At 41.0% G+C, this 17,116-nt stretch overlaps 1 protein-coding gene across 1 annotated transcript in view; it reads right to left on the bottom strand.

The window, feature by feature from the left end:
• Window positions 1–16,693, bottom strand: part of LOC143351562 (reticulocalbin-2) — a 58,762-nt gene extending 42,069 nt beyond the window's left edge. Inside the window, exons 1-2 of the mRNA XM_076783228.1 lie at window positions 16,679–16,693; window positions 10,548–10,686 (exon numbers count right to left, since the gene is read on the bottom strand). The gene's annotated coding sequence lies outside the window, so the exon portion shown is untranslated. The remainder of the gene's footprint in view (window positions 1–10,547; window positions 10,687–16,678) is intronic.
• Window positions 16,694–17,116: the final 423 nt, after the last annotated feature.

Here is a 17,116-nt window from a genome sequence, read left to right on the forward strand (position 1 = left end):
ATCTTTCCCAGGGGTGGCCGAACACCCTGTACGAATACTCATAACAAATCACCGAAGACGATTATCAAATTATTATTCGAGCGCAAGCTACTAAAAAATTGGTCCAAAATAAATTTTTTCAAACAAAACATTCGTAGAACTCGATTGGGATACCGGAATGCCACGCAGTCTTTGAAAGTGTGGCGTCGCCTCCCGTACTCGCCGCCAGATGGCCACGCTCTCGTCTCTCTCGCAAGCGTTCGAGTGACCTTCAGTTTCTAGGATCTCCTAGAATTGTGTCTTATTAATAAGAGTCTAGTAGCAAGGCTCAGGACGAAACAATGCTCTTTTTTTACCTTTCTATAACTTTTCTCGCTTCTCAGCGCCACAGAAGCAAAGAGCAAATGACGTATGTATGTATGTATGTATGTATGTAAGTACCAGGAAAAGGTCGCCTAGAATTCCACCGTCTCTTCGCTTGTAAGCTACCGCTGTTCGTACAACGACGCCCTCCTCCAAACACGGCGATTCCTGGCGATGGAGGGGGGTGTCGCGCTGCATCTTTCCACCCCCACCCGGATGCACTCCCGACACCTTGCGTTTCTCAGCTCGAGTAGATGGAAGAAGAGCCCCCGGTGCCAGACGTAGGGGGGGTTTAGGCGGTAGGTGGTCCGCCGAGTGGTGTGTATCAATATTCATCAGCGTCCTATGTTCGGCTGGCTCAAATTCGTAGGATTAGCCCGGAAACTTCGCGCCGCTCCCTCCCGCGCTGGTGCCCTCCTCTGCCGTGCATCGCGTTAACCGCGCAAGAAGGACGAAGACGGTCGCGGGGGGGTCGAAACGGAGATGGAAAGAGACGGAACGACGGGCGCGTAGGCGCGAGAGGGAGAGACTGCTCGTGGCAGTACGCCGGTGACGCTACCCACCCGCGGTATTCTAATCCGGGTAGGCGGGCGTGTGTGACGTCATATTGCATAACAATTAATCAACGGGCGATAACAGCTAGCCGGGTCGACGGAGTGGGAAGCCCTGATAATCATTTCACCGGGCAGCTTAAAGTGCCACTAGTTAACGCTAAGCCGATTTAAAAGCGATTTAATATCCGGAATATTATACCTAGGTTTGGGCCCCTCTCTTTCTATCCGGGGACCACCTATCTCTCTCGCCCTGCGGCCCCCCGTATCCGAGCCCAACCCGACAAAGGCGAGGAATCCTCCAAAGGGGGATAAGAGCGTGTCTTCCTTTCGCAGCTCCTCCAACCGCCATTTTTCCCTCCCCAGGGCAAGAAATACGTTCAACGGTCGCACCGTAATTCTTGCTCCTCGAGACTCGCGCGCACAGGTCTACTTGCAACGCGCGCTTCTTCCGACACCGTACCGCTAATCAACAATGGCACCAGCCACATGCTAATGCATAATACCGATCAAACAACTGTTTAAGCAGCCCCGAGTTAAGTGCTCCCCATTCTTTCGCCCCCTGTCCCCGCGACCGGGTTGCTTTTGTCCAACCAGTGCCCCGTCGCCCGTGGTTCTCGTCACGTTCGCGTCCCCGCGACTCCATCTTGTCTCCTCAACGCGGAGAAACGGGCCACGAGTTGACGATCCACTCTGCAACGAGCGTCGTCGTTTCTTTTCGTTTCCGCGATCCGATTCTTTGTTCCACGGTTCAGCGTTTCGGGGAAGGCGCAGCGGACCGTGAAGCACACAGTCAATCTCGCAGAGGGCTCTGCGGGCCAATAGTTCCGCCGCGAGACGCAACGCGTATATCCCATTTTCGTCGATCGCTGATTGAGGACAGATGCACGAGCAGGGGAGGTGCACTGTGCAGCGCGGATGAGGGTACAGTCGATCACAATGACCCCCCGGGAGCACAATGGCGCACCGACTCTCTTCACCGGGGCCATTGGCGACCCGAGAATCACTCGGCTATGACAAAGAGCTGTGTTCGCGCTCCCGCAAATATGTTGTAAATAGAGGAATACACCGAGTGTGTCTGACGCGGGGTTGGAGTGGATCGGGTCAGCACCTTGACGCAGTTACCAGCGGAGGACGCTTGAAACAAAATGTTAGAGTTATGGATATGATAAAGGATCACACAGCGAATAACACAAAACTACATTTATTGAGAAATAAGAATAATAAAGTGTAAAGGACCCGTTAGGGCATACACGTGGTCGTTCGTAATTCGCATGACTCTACGCGCACTCGATTGTCTCCAGTGCCGTATGCACCTACGGTGGTGCAGGAGACATTGTACTCTCAACACAAAATATCCCTAGGAACGAAAGATTCAGCAATCTAAAACTCTATCATAATAGGATTTATTCTCGATCAATTTCAAGGGTTGAGGTTCGATTCTTATTTTCCCAATCCATTCCCCAATATGGTGTCTAAATATTTCTAAATATTTTAGCGAGCATAAACAATTTTTAATGGTGGATTCTAGAGGCCAAAATGAGAGGTTTTATTAAAAAGTTATTAACAATTAAATTCAAAAATTTCAAATCGATCTGGAAAAATTATTTGCAGTCGCGGGGGATAATTACAATCATTTTTGGTCATTACACATATCCCCGAAATCCTACGCATTTTCGAGACAAAAATTCCTTACCGAAAATCAAATTAGGCGCCTAAATTTTTCGACAGGAAAAAAAAAATTTCAAATCGTTCTGAAAAAAATATTGTTAGCTGTGGGGGTCAATTGCAATCATTTTTGGTGAACAGACATACCCCCGAAATCTTGCGCATTTTCGAGAAAAAAAATCGGGTAGATACAGAAATTTTCAGATGAAATTAAAATATTTCAAATCGTTCTGAAAAAAATATTGTTAGTTGTGGGGGTCAATTACAATCATTTTTGGTCATTAGTCATACCTTCGAAATCCTATCCACTTTCGAGAAAAAAAATCGAGTAGGTGCGGAAATTTTTCGGTGAAATTAAAATATTTCAAATCGTTCTGAAAAAAATATTGTTAGTTGTGGGGGTCAATTACAATCATTTTTGGTCATTAGACATACCCCCGATATCCTACGCATTTTCGAGAAAAAAATTCCTTACCAAAAATCAAATTAGGCGCCTAAATTTTTCGACGGGAAAAAAAAAATTTCAAATCGTTCTGAAAAAAATATTGTTAGCTGTGGGGGTCAATTGCAATCATTTTTGGTGAACAGACATACCCCCGAAATCTTGCGCATTTTCGAGAAAAAAAATCGGGTAGATACTGAAATTTTCAGATGAAATTAAAATATTTCAAATCGTTCTGAAAAAAATATTGTTAGTTGTGGGGGTCAATTACAATCATTTTTGGTCATTAGTCATACCTTCGAAATCCTATCCACTTTCGAGAAAAAAAATCGAGTAGGTGCGGAAATTTTTCGGTGAAATTAAAATATTTCAAATCGTTCTGAAAAAAATATTGTTAGTTGTGGGGGTCAATTACAATCATTTTTGGTCATTAGTCATACCTTCGAAATCCTATCCACTTTCGAGAAAAAAAATCGAGTAGGTGCGGAAATTTTTCGGTGAAATTAAAATATTTCAAATCGTTCTGAAAAAAATATTGTTAGCTGTGGGAGTCAATTGCAATCATTTTTGGTGATTACTCATACCTTTGAAATCCTACGCAGTTTCGAGAAAAAAAATCGGGTAAATACTGAAATTTTCAGATGAAATTAAAATATTTCAAATCGTTCTGAAAAAAATATTGTTAGATGTGGGAGTCAATTGCAATCATTTTTGGTGATTACTCATACCTTCGAAATCCTACGCAGTTTCGAGAAAAAAAATCGGGTAAATACTGAAATTTTCAGATGAAATTAAAATATTTCAAATCGTTCTGAAAAAAATATTGCTAGTTGGGGGGGTCAATTACAATCATTTTTGGTCATTAGTCATACCTTCGAAATCCTATCCATTTTCGAGAAAAAAAATCGAGTAGGTACTAAAATTTTTAGACGAAATTAAAAAATTTCAAATCACAGTAAAAAAATTATATTTAGTTACAGTAGACAATTACAATCATTTTTGGTCATTACGCATACCCCCGAAATCTTGCGCATTTTCGAGAAAAAAAATTCAGTACTCGCGAAACTTTAAACGTTAATAACTTTTTAACGAAGCCTCCATCGACAAATGTGTATTCTTGATTTTCGTCTTATTTTGGCCTCTAGAATCCTCCATTAAAATTTCTCCCAGGGATGGTCTAACACCCTATATTTACGATTTTTAAAATATTTACGTTTACATTGCAATTTTACGTAGTAATTTTGTATTTTAAACACTGAAATAACCATAAAATCGCAACTTTGTGGCGTTCTTGATACCTGGGCTTGTCGACGTAACATTTCCGCGAAACGAAGCACGATTTTTCCGCGACAGATCTTCGATCGTGCTCTTCTATCGATCTAGCGATATCGTCGGCGCGTACGGGAGCGGCAAAGCGGATGAACTTCGAAAAAAAAGTAAAAAAGCAGTTGACGCGATCGATCCGCGATGGTTTCGGGAAGCGGTTCGTTTCCATAAAATCTGTTGCTCGCGTTGCCGGAGCGAAATCCTAATTAAACGGCAGATTCGAATTCGCCGGTGGTCCGCGTACAAGCTTAATCCCGGGAAAGCGCCGATAATATCGATCGACGCGCGCGGCGAGTTAATTAAATTAAAATACTCGTATAATAGCGCGCCAGATGGCACGGCCAGAACATACAACCTGGTATTGAGTGCTAGTTCACCCCACCCGGCAACCTCTGCGCCCCCCTCGTCCCGCTATAATACGTAACTCGTTTAGCCTCGCAGGTTGACGAAAAAAAAAGTAAGAAGGGCGGCGCTGCCGCGGGATTTCGCTTGGCCAAAGCGTTTAAGGGACCCCCGGACACGTTCCTCGACCATCTTTCACGCTGAAATCGCGCTTCTTCCTTCGAAAGAACTATTCTCCTTCCTACCACTATCATTAGCAAACTGCAGACGTTTGTGCATTTATGGGAAATTTTAATTCTGAAAAAAAAACAACAAAATGTGCACTTGATATGCAAAGATATAAGATAATATATAAAATATGATAGGAATTGTTATAGTTGGGGGGTTGAGACAATCCTCTACGATTGTCTCAATGATTGTAATTGACCCCCCCATCCAAAAATAATTTTTCCAGAACGATTTGAAATTTTTTAATTTTGTCGAAAAATTTCACACTGTCGAATTTTTTTCCCCTAAGTGGGCAAGAATCTGAGGGTATGTGTACCCACTAAAAATGATTGTAATTGAGCCCCACAACCGAAAATAATTTTTCCAGAACGATTTGAAATATTTTAATTTCGTCGAAAAATTTGACCACCTTCCTGAATTTTTTTCTCGAAAATGCGTAGGATTTCGGGGGTATGTCTAATGACCAAAAATGCTTGTAATTGACCCGCACAGCTAACAATATTTTTCCAGAACGATCTGAAATTTTTTAATTTTGTCGAAAAATTTCACACTTTGTCGAATTTTTTTCTCCTAAGTGGGTAGGAATCTGAGGGTATGTGTACCCACCAAAAATGATTGTAATTGACCCCCACAGCTAACAATATTTTTTTCAGAACGATTTGAAATATTTTAATTTCGTCAAAAAATTTGACCACCTTCCTGAATTTTTTTCTCGAAAATGCGTAGAATTTCGGGGGTTTGTCTAATGACCAAAAATGCTTGTAATTGACCCGCACAGCTAACAATATTTTTCCAGAACGATCTGAAATTTTTTAATTTTGTCGAAAAATTTCACACATTCTCGAATTTTTTTCTAGAAAATGGGTAGGATTTCAGAGGTATGTCTAATGACCAAAAATGCTTGTAATTGACCCCTGTAACTACATATAATTTTTTTAGTACGATTTGAAATTTTTTAATTTCATCTAAAAATTTCAGTACCTATTCGAATTTTCAAATGTTCATAACTCCTACAATAGTGAATATATTTAACTGAAACTTTTTTCTGAAATAGAGCTCATGGGTACCTACAAAAAACTATTAGACAACTTTTCTGTAGGGAGTCAAACAAAATTATTAAAAATGGAAAACGAATTTTTGAGAAAAATCGACCAAGGGTAGGTGCCTAAGTTTTTCAGCGAAATTGAAAAGTTTCAAATCATTCTTTAAAAAAATATTTTCAGTTGCGGGGGTCAATTGCAATCATTTTTGGTCATTACACATAGCCTCGAAATCCTACCCACTTTCGAGAAAAAAATTCAGTATGCTCGAAACTTTAAACGTTAATAACGTTTTAATAAAGCCTCCATCAACAAATTGGTATTCTTGATTTTTGTCTTATTTTGACTTCTAGAATCTCCCATTAAAATTTCATTCAGGGGTGTATATGGAAATTCGGGACTAAACTAATAACTTAAACTATTCAATTTTCTATCTAAAGCCTCTAATACTTTTTTTAATAGGATATAAAGATGCATCGATTTATGAAAAAAAAAATTAATGTGATCTTACTTTTGTATTGAATAAAAAAACTGTTATAATGAAAAAAATCAGCGTCGTTTTCAAAAGAGATCTTGCGTTTTACTATTCGATTAATTCGACGCAGTGGAGACGCAGTTTAACGACACAATTCCTCAAGTTTACTCGTTATTTATTATCCGTTTACTTGCCATGGTTAGCTCAAACGTCGATATCGATACCAAAAATGCTAGATATTCGGCTAACTAACTATTCATTAATTATTTCGTGTTTTCTGGGTGGTCTTTGAAGCAACTCGCCGCCATGACAGACGAAGAGTAACAAGTTCGGATGATCACGGTTGGATAATCTTAATCCCCGAATGCGTGTTTACGTTTCTCTCGATTTAGAAGCAGAACAGGTACCGGTAGATCCGAGATGATACGGTCCTGATTACCTATTTACCAATGACAATCGAATGGTTATTTAGTTTCATGGGGTGAGAATCGAACCGCAGTTTAGCATTACCGGAGGCCCGTAGGCTGGTCGTTAGCGGCGTTGTCGCAACATATGCGCCCGGCAGCCTCCATATGGGCCACCATGGACCCAAATACGGTGCCCCCGTGGCCAAAGTGCCGTGCCCCAACCGGAGGGATCGATACCGTTTCCTTTAATCGGTCAACTTTTGCGGCTATCCGCAATGTTTGTCAGAAACTGGGCCTCTCAACTCCCGCCAAAATCCAAATATTCGACGTTCAATTCGATGGCAAGCATTCGTTTTACTGCATACAATTGAAACACAGTTTTTAAAGCATTTTTTAAGATTTCGAGGGTTAAATATCGAAACAAATTGCAAATTTATTTCAGATTACACGACGTACGGTGGTACCTAACAATTTGCACCCGCGGATGACCTCGTCAATTTTAAATTCCTAAAGAGAATAATTAATCCTAACGCAAATGTTACAATATCTGTTCAAAGCCAATATTTGCAGACCTAACCCACAAGAGTCTCGAATAATTCAAAATTTAGACCACTCGTTTAATAAAAATAAAGATAAGCTTCCCCAAGTCCGTCTGGCGAACTTGATATTTTCTCGATCCATTTTTGCAGTCACCCAAGCGTAAGCTGGATGGACAGTTCGAGTGGTCTATCGGGTTTCGTCAATTCCCGCAAGCATTGCGGTCGTCGGCGACTTTAAATGCGACCATATGATGAGGGCGGCCAAAAAAACCTGATATTTTCCACGACCATCGCGCGTGGTTCGAGGTGGGGTGGTTAGGGGGACGAGTTTGTACGGCAAGTGCGCGTACACCATGAAACGGAAGAGACCCCCACGGAGTGGGTACGGGCAGCGAGCAGGTTGACTAGCTTTGTCCGTGCTCGACGATGACGATGGGGTCGATCTCCGGCACAGATGGGCCGCTAATCTCATTGAAAACTCATGAGGACTCTCAGGGTGGGGGTGGGTCCGGGGGGTGGTGATCCAAGGGCTGAACCCTGCCCCTGGAAGTCTCTGTAAGTCCTTGCATTGGGGGCCAAGCACCGTGCCAACCACCATATGTCGTACGTATATGCATGCGCGTGTAAACGCGTGATGCATGCTCGCGAGAATATGTCGAGCGCTTTTTTCCCTGCTCCTCGTCGGGGACATGGTCGCCAGAACAGAAGCCGCGGTCTTCGTCGATACCAGAAAATATTAACCGCGACACGAGACTTGTAAATATCGATACGAAGATTTTGGGATCATTTTTCGGAAAGTAACACGCTGGGCCTTATGAAATCAATTTTTAACGTTGAGTATCGCATCCTCTATATACGGGGTGGTCAGTTACCCCTGAGAAAAATTTTAATGGGGGATTCTGGAGGCTAAAATAAGACGAAAATCAAGTATAACAATTTGTTGATGGAGGCTTTGTTAAAAAGTTATTAACGTTTAAAGTTTCGCCAGAACTGAATTTTTTTCCCGAAAATGCGCAAGATTTCGGGGGTATGCGTAATGCCCCAAAATGATTGTAATTGTCTCCTGTAACAAAATATAATTTTTTTAGTGTGATTTGAAATTTTTTAATTTCGTCTAAAAATTTCAATACCTATTCGAATTTTTTTCTCGAAACTGCGTAGGATTTCGGGGGTACGTCTATTCACCAAAAATGATTGTAATTGACCCCTACAGCTAACAATATTTTTTTCAGAACGATTTGAAATATTTTAATTTCACCGAAAAATTTCCGCACCTACTCGATTTTTTTTCTCGAAAGTGGATAGGATTTCGGGGGTACGTCTAATGACCAAAAATGATTGTAATTGACCCCCCCAACTAACAATATTTTTTTCAGAACGATTTGAAATATTTTAATTTCATCTAAAAATTTTAGTACCTACTCGATTTTTTTTCTCAAAAATGGATAGGATTTCGAAGGTATGACTAATGACCAAAAATGATTGTAATTGACCCCCACAACTAACAATATTTTCTTCAGAACGATTTGAAATATTTTAATTTCATCTGAAAATTTCAGTATTTACCCGATTTTTTTTCTCGAAACTGCGTAGGATTTCGAAGGTACGAGTAATGACCAAAAATGATTGCAATTGACTCCCACAGCTAACAATACTTTTTTCAGAACGATTTGAAATATTTTAATTTCATCTAAAAATTTTAGTACCTACTCGAATTTTTTTCTCGAAACTGCGTAGGATTTCGAAGGTATGTCTAATGACCAAAAATGATTGTAATTGACCCCCACAGCTAACAATATTTTTTTCAGAACGATTTGAAATATTTTAATTTCATCTAAAAATTTTAGTACCTACTCGATTTTTTTTCTCGAAAGTGGATAGGATTTCGAAGGTATGACTAATGACCAAAAATGATTGTAATTGACCCCCACAACTAACAATATTTTTTTCAGAACGATTTGAAATATTTTAATTTCATCTAAAAATTTCACACCTTCTCGAATTTTTTTCTAGAAAATTGGTAGGATTTCGAAGGTATGTATATTCACCAAAAATGATTGTAATTGACCCCCACAGCTAACAATATTTTTTTCAGAACGATTTGAAATATTTTAATTTCACCAAAAAATTTCAGTACCTACCCGATTTTTTTTCTCGAAAGTGGATAGGATTTCGAAGGTATGTCTAATGACCAAAAATGATTGTAATTGACCCCCGCAACCGAAAACAATTTTTCGAGAACTCCATCAACAAATTGGTATTCTTCATTTTCGTCTTATTTTGGCCTCTAGAATCCCCCATTAAAATTTTTCCCAGGGTTGGCCGAACACCCTGTATGGGAACTAGAAAAATGAAATTTCAAATTTAAACGTCGAGGGAAATAAATTTTCGGTAGTTCGCAAGCAAACAACGCGTTGAAAATCTATCTGTGGGGTTCATCTCCCATACTCGCCGCTGGAGGGCTACGACGCTCTTGTCTCTCTCGCAAGCGCTCGACCGACTCTCAATATCTGGGCGTCCTATTCACATATGTCTACCACTTGCTTTAGAGTAAGAAAACTACAAAAAAAATCTCCATAAAATCAAAGACAATCCCCCGTTATCGTGTTCCCCTGTATCACCATCTAAGAAGACGATGTCCACCTTGGATCGAGATCATCCTTCCGGACGAGGACTTGTCCAGGGTAGCTCGTATACATATTTAAGGCCACCGTTAAGATCGCCGTAGCATAACTCGGTGCCGGCTGTGGCTCTCTCATGCATATTCCCGTGGTTTAACAAACACTCCTTGCGGAGACACGGCCAAGAGGAAGGGAGAAGGGTCGAGCCGGAAGCGGAGGAACCAGAGAGACAGAGAGAGAGAGTAGCTACCGGAGAAAGAGAGAATACCCCGGCACGTACTCGCGGGCATACGGGGTTGCTTTACGAGCGGACAACTAAGGTATGCTGCCGGTTTCACCCCCTGCTCCTCCGGTATAATCGTGCTTTTCGTAACGCGAGCTGCAACGGGAGGTTTTATACCCCTGGCTCTGCGACGGAGCCGGTGCATCCACCGTGACCGGGTCCCGTCGCACTCGCTGACCTCGCGGAATACGCTGCGCGTAAACTTTCGGAACTTGGCCAGATACCGAGTGCCCCGCGATTCTGCTTAAGCTCCTAAATAATAATCTCGATCCTCGTTGCTCACCAATTAGGCGTGTTTTCCTACGGTTCAACCCCTTAACAGTTCAGCGTGTCACGGTCACTGGTGTGGCCATCTTGTGTCCAGCGCCTCACGGTCACGGGCGGCCATCTTGTGTCCAGCGACCACTGCACTCCACTGACACCTGTAATTAAACGAGAAACGCTTATTTACGTTCCCATTTTTGTTACACTGAAACAACATATGCAAGTGATCCCGTGAAAAGAAACACGCTGGACTATTTTTGGACTAATGCAAATGGTAGTAAAGTCTACCAACCTAACCTAACTTGTTGCTTGAAACAATGTCCAAAAGTCCTCGTCCTGCCAAGAGAATGCTTTAACGAGTTAAGAACAGTCGCAAACATGGGAATCCGCTTTCCAATGTTTGCAACGTGGACTCTGTTTGTAGGTGCAGTGGACCGATCAGGTAGAGAGGGGTTGATCTCGGGCGGTCTGGCGTGATTGCTAGTGACAGGGCAGTTAGGGGCGATGAACGGACGATTGGCGGATCGGAAGATAGCGAAACTAGATACCCCGCACATATGCTGGCCCCTAACTACGAGGAAATATGCTCTCTGGCACGCGAACTCGTTAAAATTTTGTCGGCGACTAGCGTCCTGGGACTTTTCGTTCTGAAAAACTGTCTTCAAATTCGTTGTCAGCAATTGGCAAAACTCACCCGTAGTTTTCAACCATCTCGTGTAGAAATTCGTTATTCCAAAGCGTACAAGCTGATCTACATCGACTATTCCGTCTAATTTTAAGATTTTTCATTGTCGAAGTCTCGATGTAAAGTATTGGAATTCTAAAGTCCCGTTTTGATGTAACACACTAACCATAACCTAGTCACTGGGCGACCGGAACGCCTCGATGTGGCACTATATTGTAACGTCTTTTTTTCTTTTCACAATAAACTATATATTATAAACTGAAACACGTGTCGTTATTATCCATTTGTTCTCTACCAGAATTCCTTCGAGTCTGTTAACATAACCAGGTTATGTACCCAGAAAGAATGTACTGTAATTGTCGAAACGTAATGTATGGACTAATTTTAAGATTTTTCATTGTCGAAGTCTCATTCTAAAGTCCCGTTTTGATGTAACACACTAACCATAACCTAGTCACTGGGCGACCGGAACGCCTCGATGTGGCACTATATTGTAACGTCTTTTTTTCTTTTCACAATAAACTATATATTATAAACTGAAACACGTGTCGTTATTATCCATTTGTTCTCTACCAGAATTCCTTCGAGTCTGTTAACATAACCAGGTTATGTGCCCAGAAAGAATCTACTGTAATTGTTGAAACGTAATGTATGGACTAATTTTAAGATTTTTCATTGTCGAAATCTCGTTATAAAGTATTGGAATTCTAAAGTCCCGTTTTGATGTAACACACTAATCATAACCTAGTCACTGGGCGACCGGAACGCCTCGATGTGGCACTATATTGTAACGTCTTTTTTTCTTCTCACAATAAACTATATATTATAAACTAAAACACGTGTCGTTATTATCCATTTGTTCTCTACCAGAATTCCTTCGAGTCTGTTAACATAACCAGGTTATGTGCCCAAGAAGAATGTACTGTAATTGATGAAACGTAATGTATGGGTTAATTTTAAGATTTTTCATTGTCGAAATCTCGTTGTAAAGTATTGGGATTCTAAAGTCCCGTTTTGATGTAACACACTAACCATAACCTAGTCACTGGGCGACTGAAACGCCTCGATGTGGCACTATATTGTAACGTCTTTTTTTCTTCCCATAATAAACTATGTACTATAAACTAAAACACGTGTCGTTTGTTCTCTACCAGAATTCCTTCAAATCTGTTAACATAACCAGGTTATGTGCCCAGAAAGAATGTACTGTAATTGTCGAAACGTAATGTACGGACTAATTTTAAGATTTTTCATTGTCGAAATCTCGTTCTAAAGTATTGGAATTCTAAAGTCCCGTTTTGATGTAACACACTAACCATAACCTAGTCACTGGGCGACCGGAACGCCTCGATGTGGCACTATTCTGTAACGTCGTTTTTTCTTCTCACAATAAACTATATATTATAAACTGAAACACGTGTCGTTATCCATTTGTTCTCTACCAGAATTCTTTCGAGTCTGTTAACATAACCAGGTTATGTGCCCAGGAAGAATCTACTGTAATTGTCGAAATGGAATGTAATCGTGTAAACCTAACCTCTCCGGGCCGTTCGACCGCATGGCGAAAGTGAACGAGTTCACGCAGCAGTGTTAAGAATGGACTAATTTTAAGATTTTTAATTGTCGAAGTCTCGTTCTAAAGTATTGGAATTCTAAAGTTCCGTTTTGATGTAATACTAACACTCGATGCACTATACTGCAACGTCTTTATTTCTTCCCACAATAAACTATGTACTATAAACTAAAACACGTGTCGTTTGTTCTCTACCAGAATTCCTTCAAATCTGTTAACATAACCAAGTTAAGTGCCCAGAAAGAATCTACTGTAATTGTCGAAATGGAATGTAATCGTGTAAACTTAACCTCTCCGGGCCGTTCGACTGCGTGGCGAAAGTGAACGCACGCAGCAGTGTTAAGAATGGACAGGCTTCGTATTAATAACGACGATTAACGAGTGGAAATTTCGAACGTGAATGCGTTGCATGTGCACCGAATACCGTAACGAGAAAGACTGATTTTTCTTGCAATCGAAGCTGTCGCTAATTCTCTCGTAGAGCCCAGGTGTCCCCTGGATATCCGGGACTCGGACAAATTACACGCGGGACAGACTTAATCTAGCTTCGTTTCTCCAGGGAACGCCGAAAGAGAATCAAAGTCACATCTGTGACGTCCAGAACGACGCCGCCGGTCGTACTGGGTCTTTTCGCGGCAAGATTGATGACGCCACCCGCGCTTTCCCACCGTTTCCAGTATTCTCCGTTCCGGCCGTAGCCGTCGGGCCGACAACGAGAGAAAGGAAGATGCGATTTCTCCGTGCAAATGAGACGTCTCCGCCCGGGAACTTCGCCACGGCTTCAACCGTGCCCGCTGACAAATGTTCCGTGACATTGGCCCGGGGAACGATCTCTGTCATTGTTACCGACTCCGGAGGTAATTAAATATTTCAAGCCACGGTGAAAAGTCTTTTCGTTAAATCGTCTACGACTCTGGTCTAAATGCAATTGCTTTTACTTTGTTTATTGGATTTGTTCCGTGGGCTAAGAAACATCGTTTTATTTTCGATTAAGATTGAAAATCCATTTACAAAATTCCGAGGCTCCACTGTCCCTTTACCATCGCGCTGTTTCATTCTAAAATTTTTTAGGTTACGTGAGGTTAGGTATTCATATTCATTCCCCGTTCGAGATTTCGTCGTTCGGTTTCTGGGTGAGCCGCCGATACGGTTCCCACTTGGCGCGTCAGGAAGCGAATCCTCGAAGAGGGAAAGCCCCGAGGGTCCGAGGCGCGGCAGGGTCGCAGGGTCTGGGCGTCGTCCATCATTCGCTGAAACGACGAAACGCTCGGTAGGTTCGGGTTTTCGGAGCAGAGGAGATCTGCATAGCGAGCCGGCATCTCGGGACGAGCGAGCTAAGTGCGGGATTATGCAAAGCAGCGGCCATACAGTATAAAAATACGGAGCGACTCCGCGCCATCTTTTCCGGACCATTCTAATAACTCCCTCCCAGCCACCTACCGCCGCCGCCCTCCGCGATTCTCTGGCTGCTCTGCGTCCTGCGCCTCGACGACCAAGGGGGGACCACGAACCACCCCGCGCGAGCACGCGAAACGGTCGCCCCTCTTCCAAGATTTCGGCAAATATAATCGTAAAGCCGTCGACGAGGCCGTCGCGACTACATGAACTGTGACCCCCCCGATGCCTCCAGCGAGATCCTCGTCGCTGGCTCGATTCGAGACGATTCGATCGCAAGATGGCGATCCTTGTTCCCCCTTTCTCGTCTCTGTCCTTTCTATTCCTCCCACCCTGGCTAAAATATATTTAACACTTTGACTGCCATGTCACCCATATATCGATGACAAGATTTACTATTGTGATATAAGGAAAATTAATTCTCAAGTTAAGACGTACAGGGAAATAAATTTCTAGAGAGTTTGCGAATTTTAACAAGGTTACGAATATAAGTACCGAAACAAATTTTAGGTTATGTAGCTTACAATGGTCAGAAATCAAAATTTTATTTGTGCAGAATATTATACGATTTTGATCTGACAGTAAACGTGTTAAAAAAGTAAGTTCCTCCTCTTGGGACGAAGATTTTTAGGTTAACTTAGCGAATCTCTGTCTTTGAAGGATAATTTAATTATAGGTTATCCTGCGTCTTTAGTGTACTCAGATTTTTAGGCTAGCTTGATGAATACGACTCTGTCTTTGAAGAATAATTTAATTATAGGTTATTCTATTCAGATTTTTAGGTTAACTTGGCGAATACGACTGTCTTTGAAGAATAATTTAATTATAGCCGATTCTATTTAGATTTTTTGGTTAGCTTGGCGAATACGACTGTCTTTGAACCATAATTTAATTTTAGGTTATCCTGCGTCTTTAGTGTACTCAGATTTTTAGGCTAGCTTGATGAATACGACTCTGTCTTTGAAGAATAATTTAATTGTAGGTTATTCTATTCAGATTTTTAGGTTAACTTGGCGAATACGACTGTCTTTGAAGAATAATTTAATTATAGCCGATTCTATTTAGATTTTTTGGTTAGCTTGGCGAATACGACTGTCTTTGAAGCATAATTTAATTCTAGGTTATTCTATGTCTTTAGTGTACTCAGATTTTTAGGCTAGTTTGATGAATACGACTCTGTCATTGAAGAATAATTTAATTATAGGTTATTCTATTCAGATATTTAGGTTAGCTTGGCGAATACGACTGTTTTTGAAGAATAATTTAATTCTAGGTTATTCTACTCAGATTTTTAGGCTAGCTTGATGAATACGACTCTGTCTTTGAAGAATAATTTAATTTTAGGTTATCCTGCGTCTTTAGTGTACTCAGATTTTTAGGCTAGCTTGATGAATACGACTCTGTCTTTGAAGAATAATTTAATTTTAGGTTATCCTGCGTCTTTAGTGTACTCAGATTTTTAGGTTAGCTTGATGAATACGACTCTGTCTTTGAAGAATAATTTAATTCTAGGTTATTCTACTCAGATTTTTAGGTTAACTTGGCGAATACGACTGTTTTTGAAGAATAATTTAATTCTAGGTTATTCTACTCAGATTTTTAGGTTAACTTGGCGAATCTCTGTCTTTAAAGAATTATTTAATTCTAGGTTATTCTATATCTTTAGTGTATTCAGATTTCTAGGTTAGCTTGGCGAATCTCTGTCTTTGAAAAATCATTTAATTCTAGGTTATCCTGCGTCTTTAGTGTATTCAGATTTCTAGGTTAGCTTGGCGAATCTCTGTCTTTGAAGAATAATTTAATTCTAGGTTATTCTATGTCTTTAGTGTATTCCGATTTCTAGGTTAGCTTGGCGAATCTCTGTCTTTGAAGAATAATTTAATTCTAAGTTATTCTATGTTTTTAGTGTACTCAGATGTTTAGGTTAGCTTGGCGAATACGACTGTCTTTGAAGAATAATTTAATTCTAGGTTATCCTGCGTTTTTAGTGTACTCAGATGTTTAGGTAAGCTTGGCGAATACGACTCTGCTTTGAAGAATAATTTAATTCTAGGTTATTCTATATCTTTAGTGTATTCAGATTTCTAGGTTAGCTTGGCGAATCTCTGTATTTGAAGAATCATTTAATTCTAGGTTATTCTACTCAGATTTTTAGGTTAACTTGATGAATACGACTGTCTTTGAAGAATAATTTAATTCTAGGTTATTCTACTCAGATTTTTAGGTTAACTTGAATACAACTGTCTTTGAAGAATAATTTAATTCTAGGTTATTCTATGTCTTTAATATATTCCGATTTCTAGGATAGCTTGGCGAATCTCTGTCTTTGAAGAATCATTTAATTCTAGGTTACCCCGTATTTCTCATTTGTTTTATTGGCTCGCGAATCAAGAGAACCACGTATCGAAAGTATCGTATGCAGTTGAATTGTGTTCCATGCAATCGTACGATATAATACATCATTGCACGTAGAAAGTAGAGATTCCAGCGTACTCACCAGCACAGTAGATTACACGTTTCTTGTCTCGATTTCGGTGTCATTCGTCGCCATTAAATCGGTGTTAAGCGATGGCTCTTAAGAGCGCGTCAATGCCAGTCACGCCGATGATTAACGACGCATGCATATTTACGCGTCCATTAATTCGTAACGTTCCGTTCTGTTACGCGTAACCCGAACGACGGTCGACTCGCGAATGATCGAGCAGCCTTCGCGAGCGGACATCCTTGAATCCCGACTCGCTACGTATTCTAATTTTAAATCGCTTGTATATCAACACTGATACTCTGTAGCGTAAGACAGAATAAAATGAAACCTACGAAAGATGTGAAAACACTAAAAGACACGTGAATCGATAACTAATTTAACCTTTCAATTAACTCCTTTCTAGCGTCACTTTCCGCACTCACCACCAGAGGGCCACGCTCCTAACTCTCT

The sequence above is a fragment of the Colletes latitarsis genome, chromosome 2, assembly GCF_051014445.1.
Source record: "Colletes latitarsis isolate SP2378_abdomen chromosome 2, iyColLati1, whole genome shotgun sequence".
NCBI classification, from domain to species: Eukaryota; Metazoa; Arthropoda; class Insecta; order Hymenoptera; family Colletidae; genus Colletes; species Colletes latitarsis.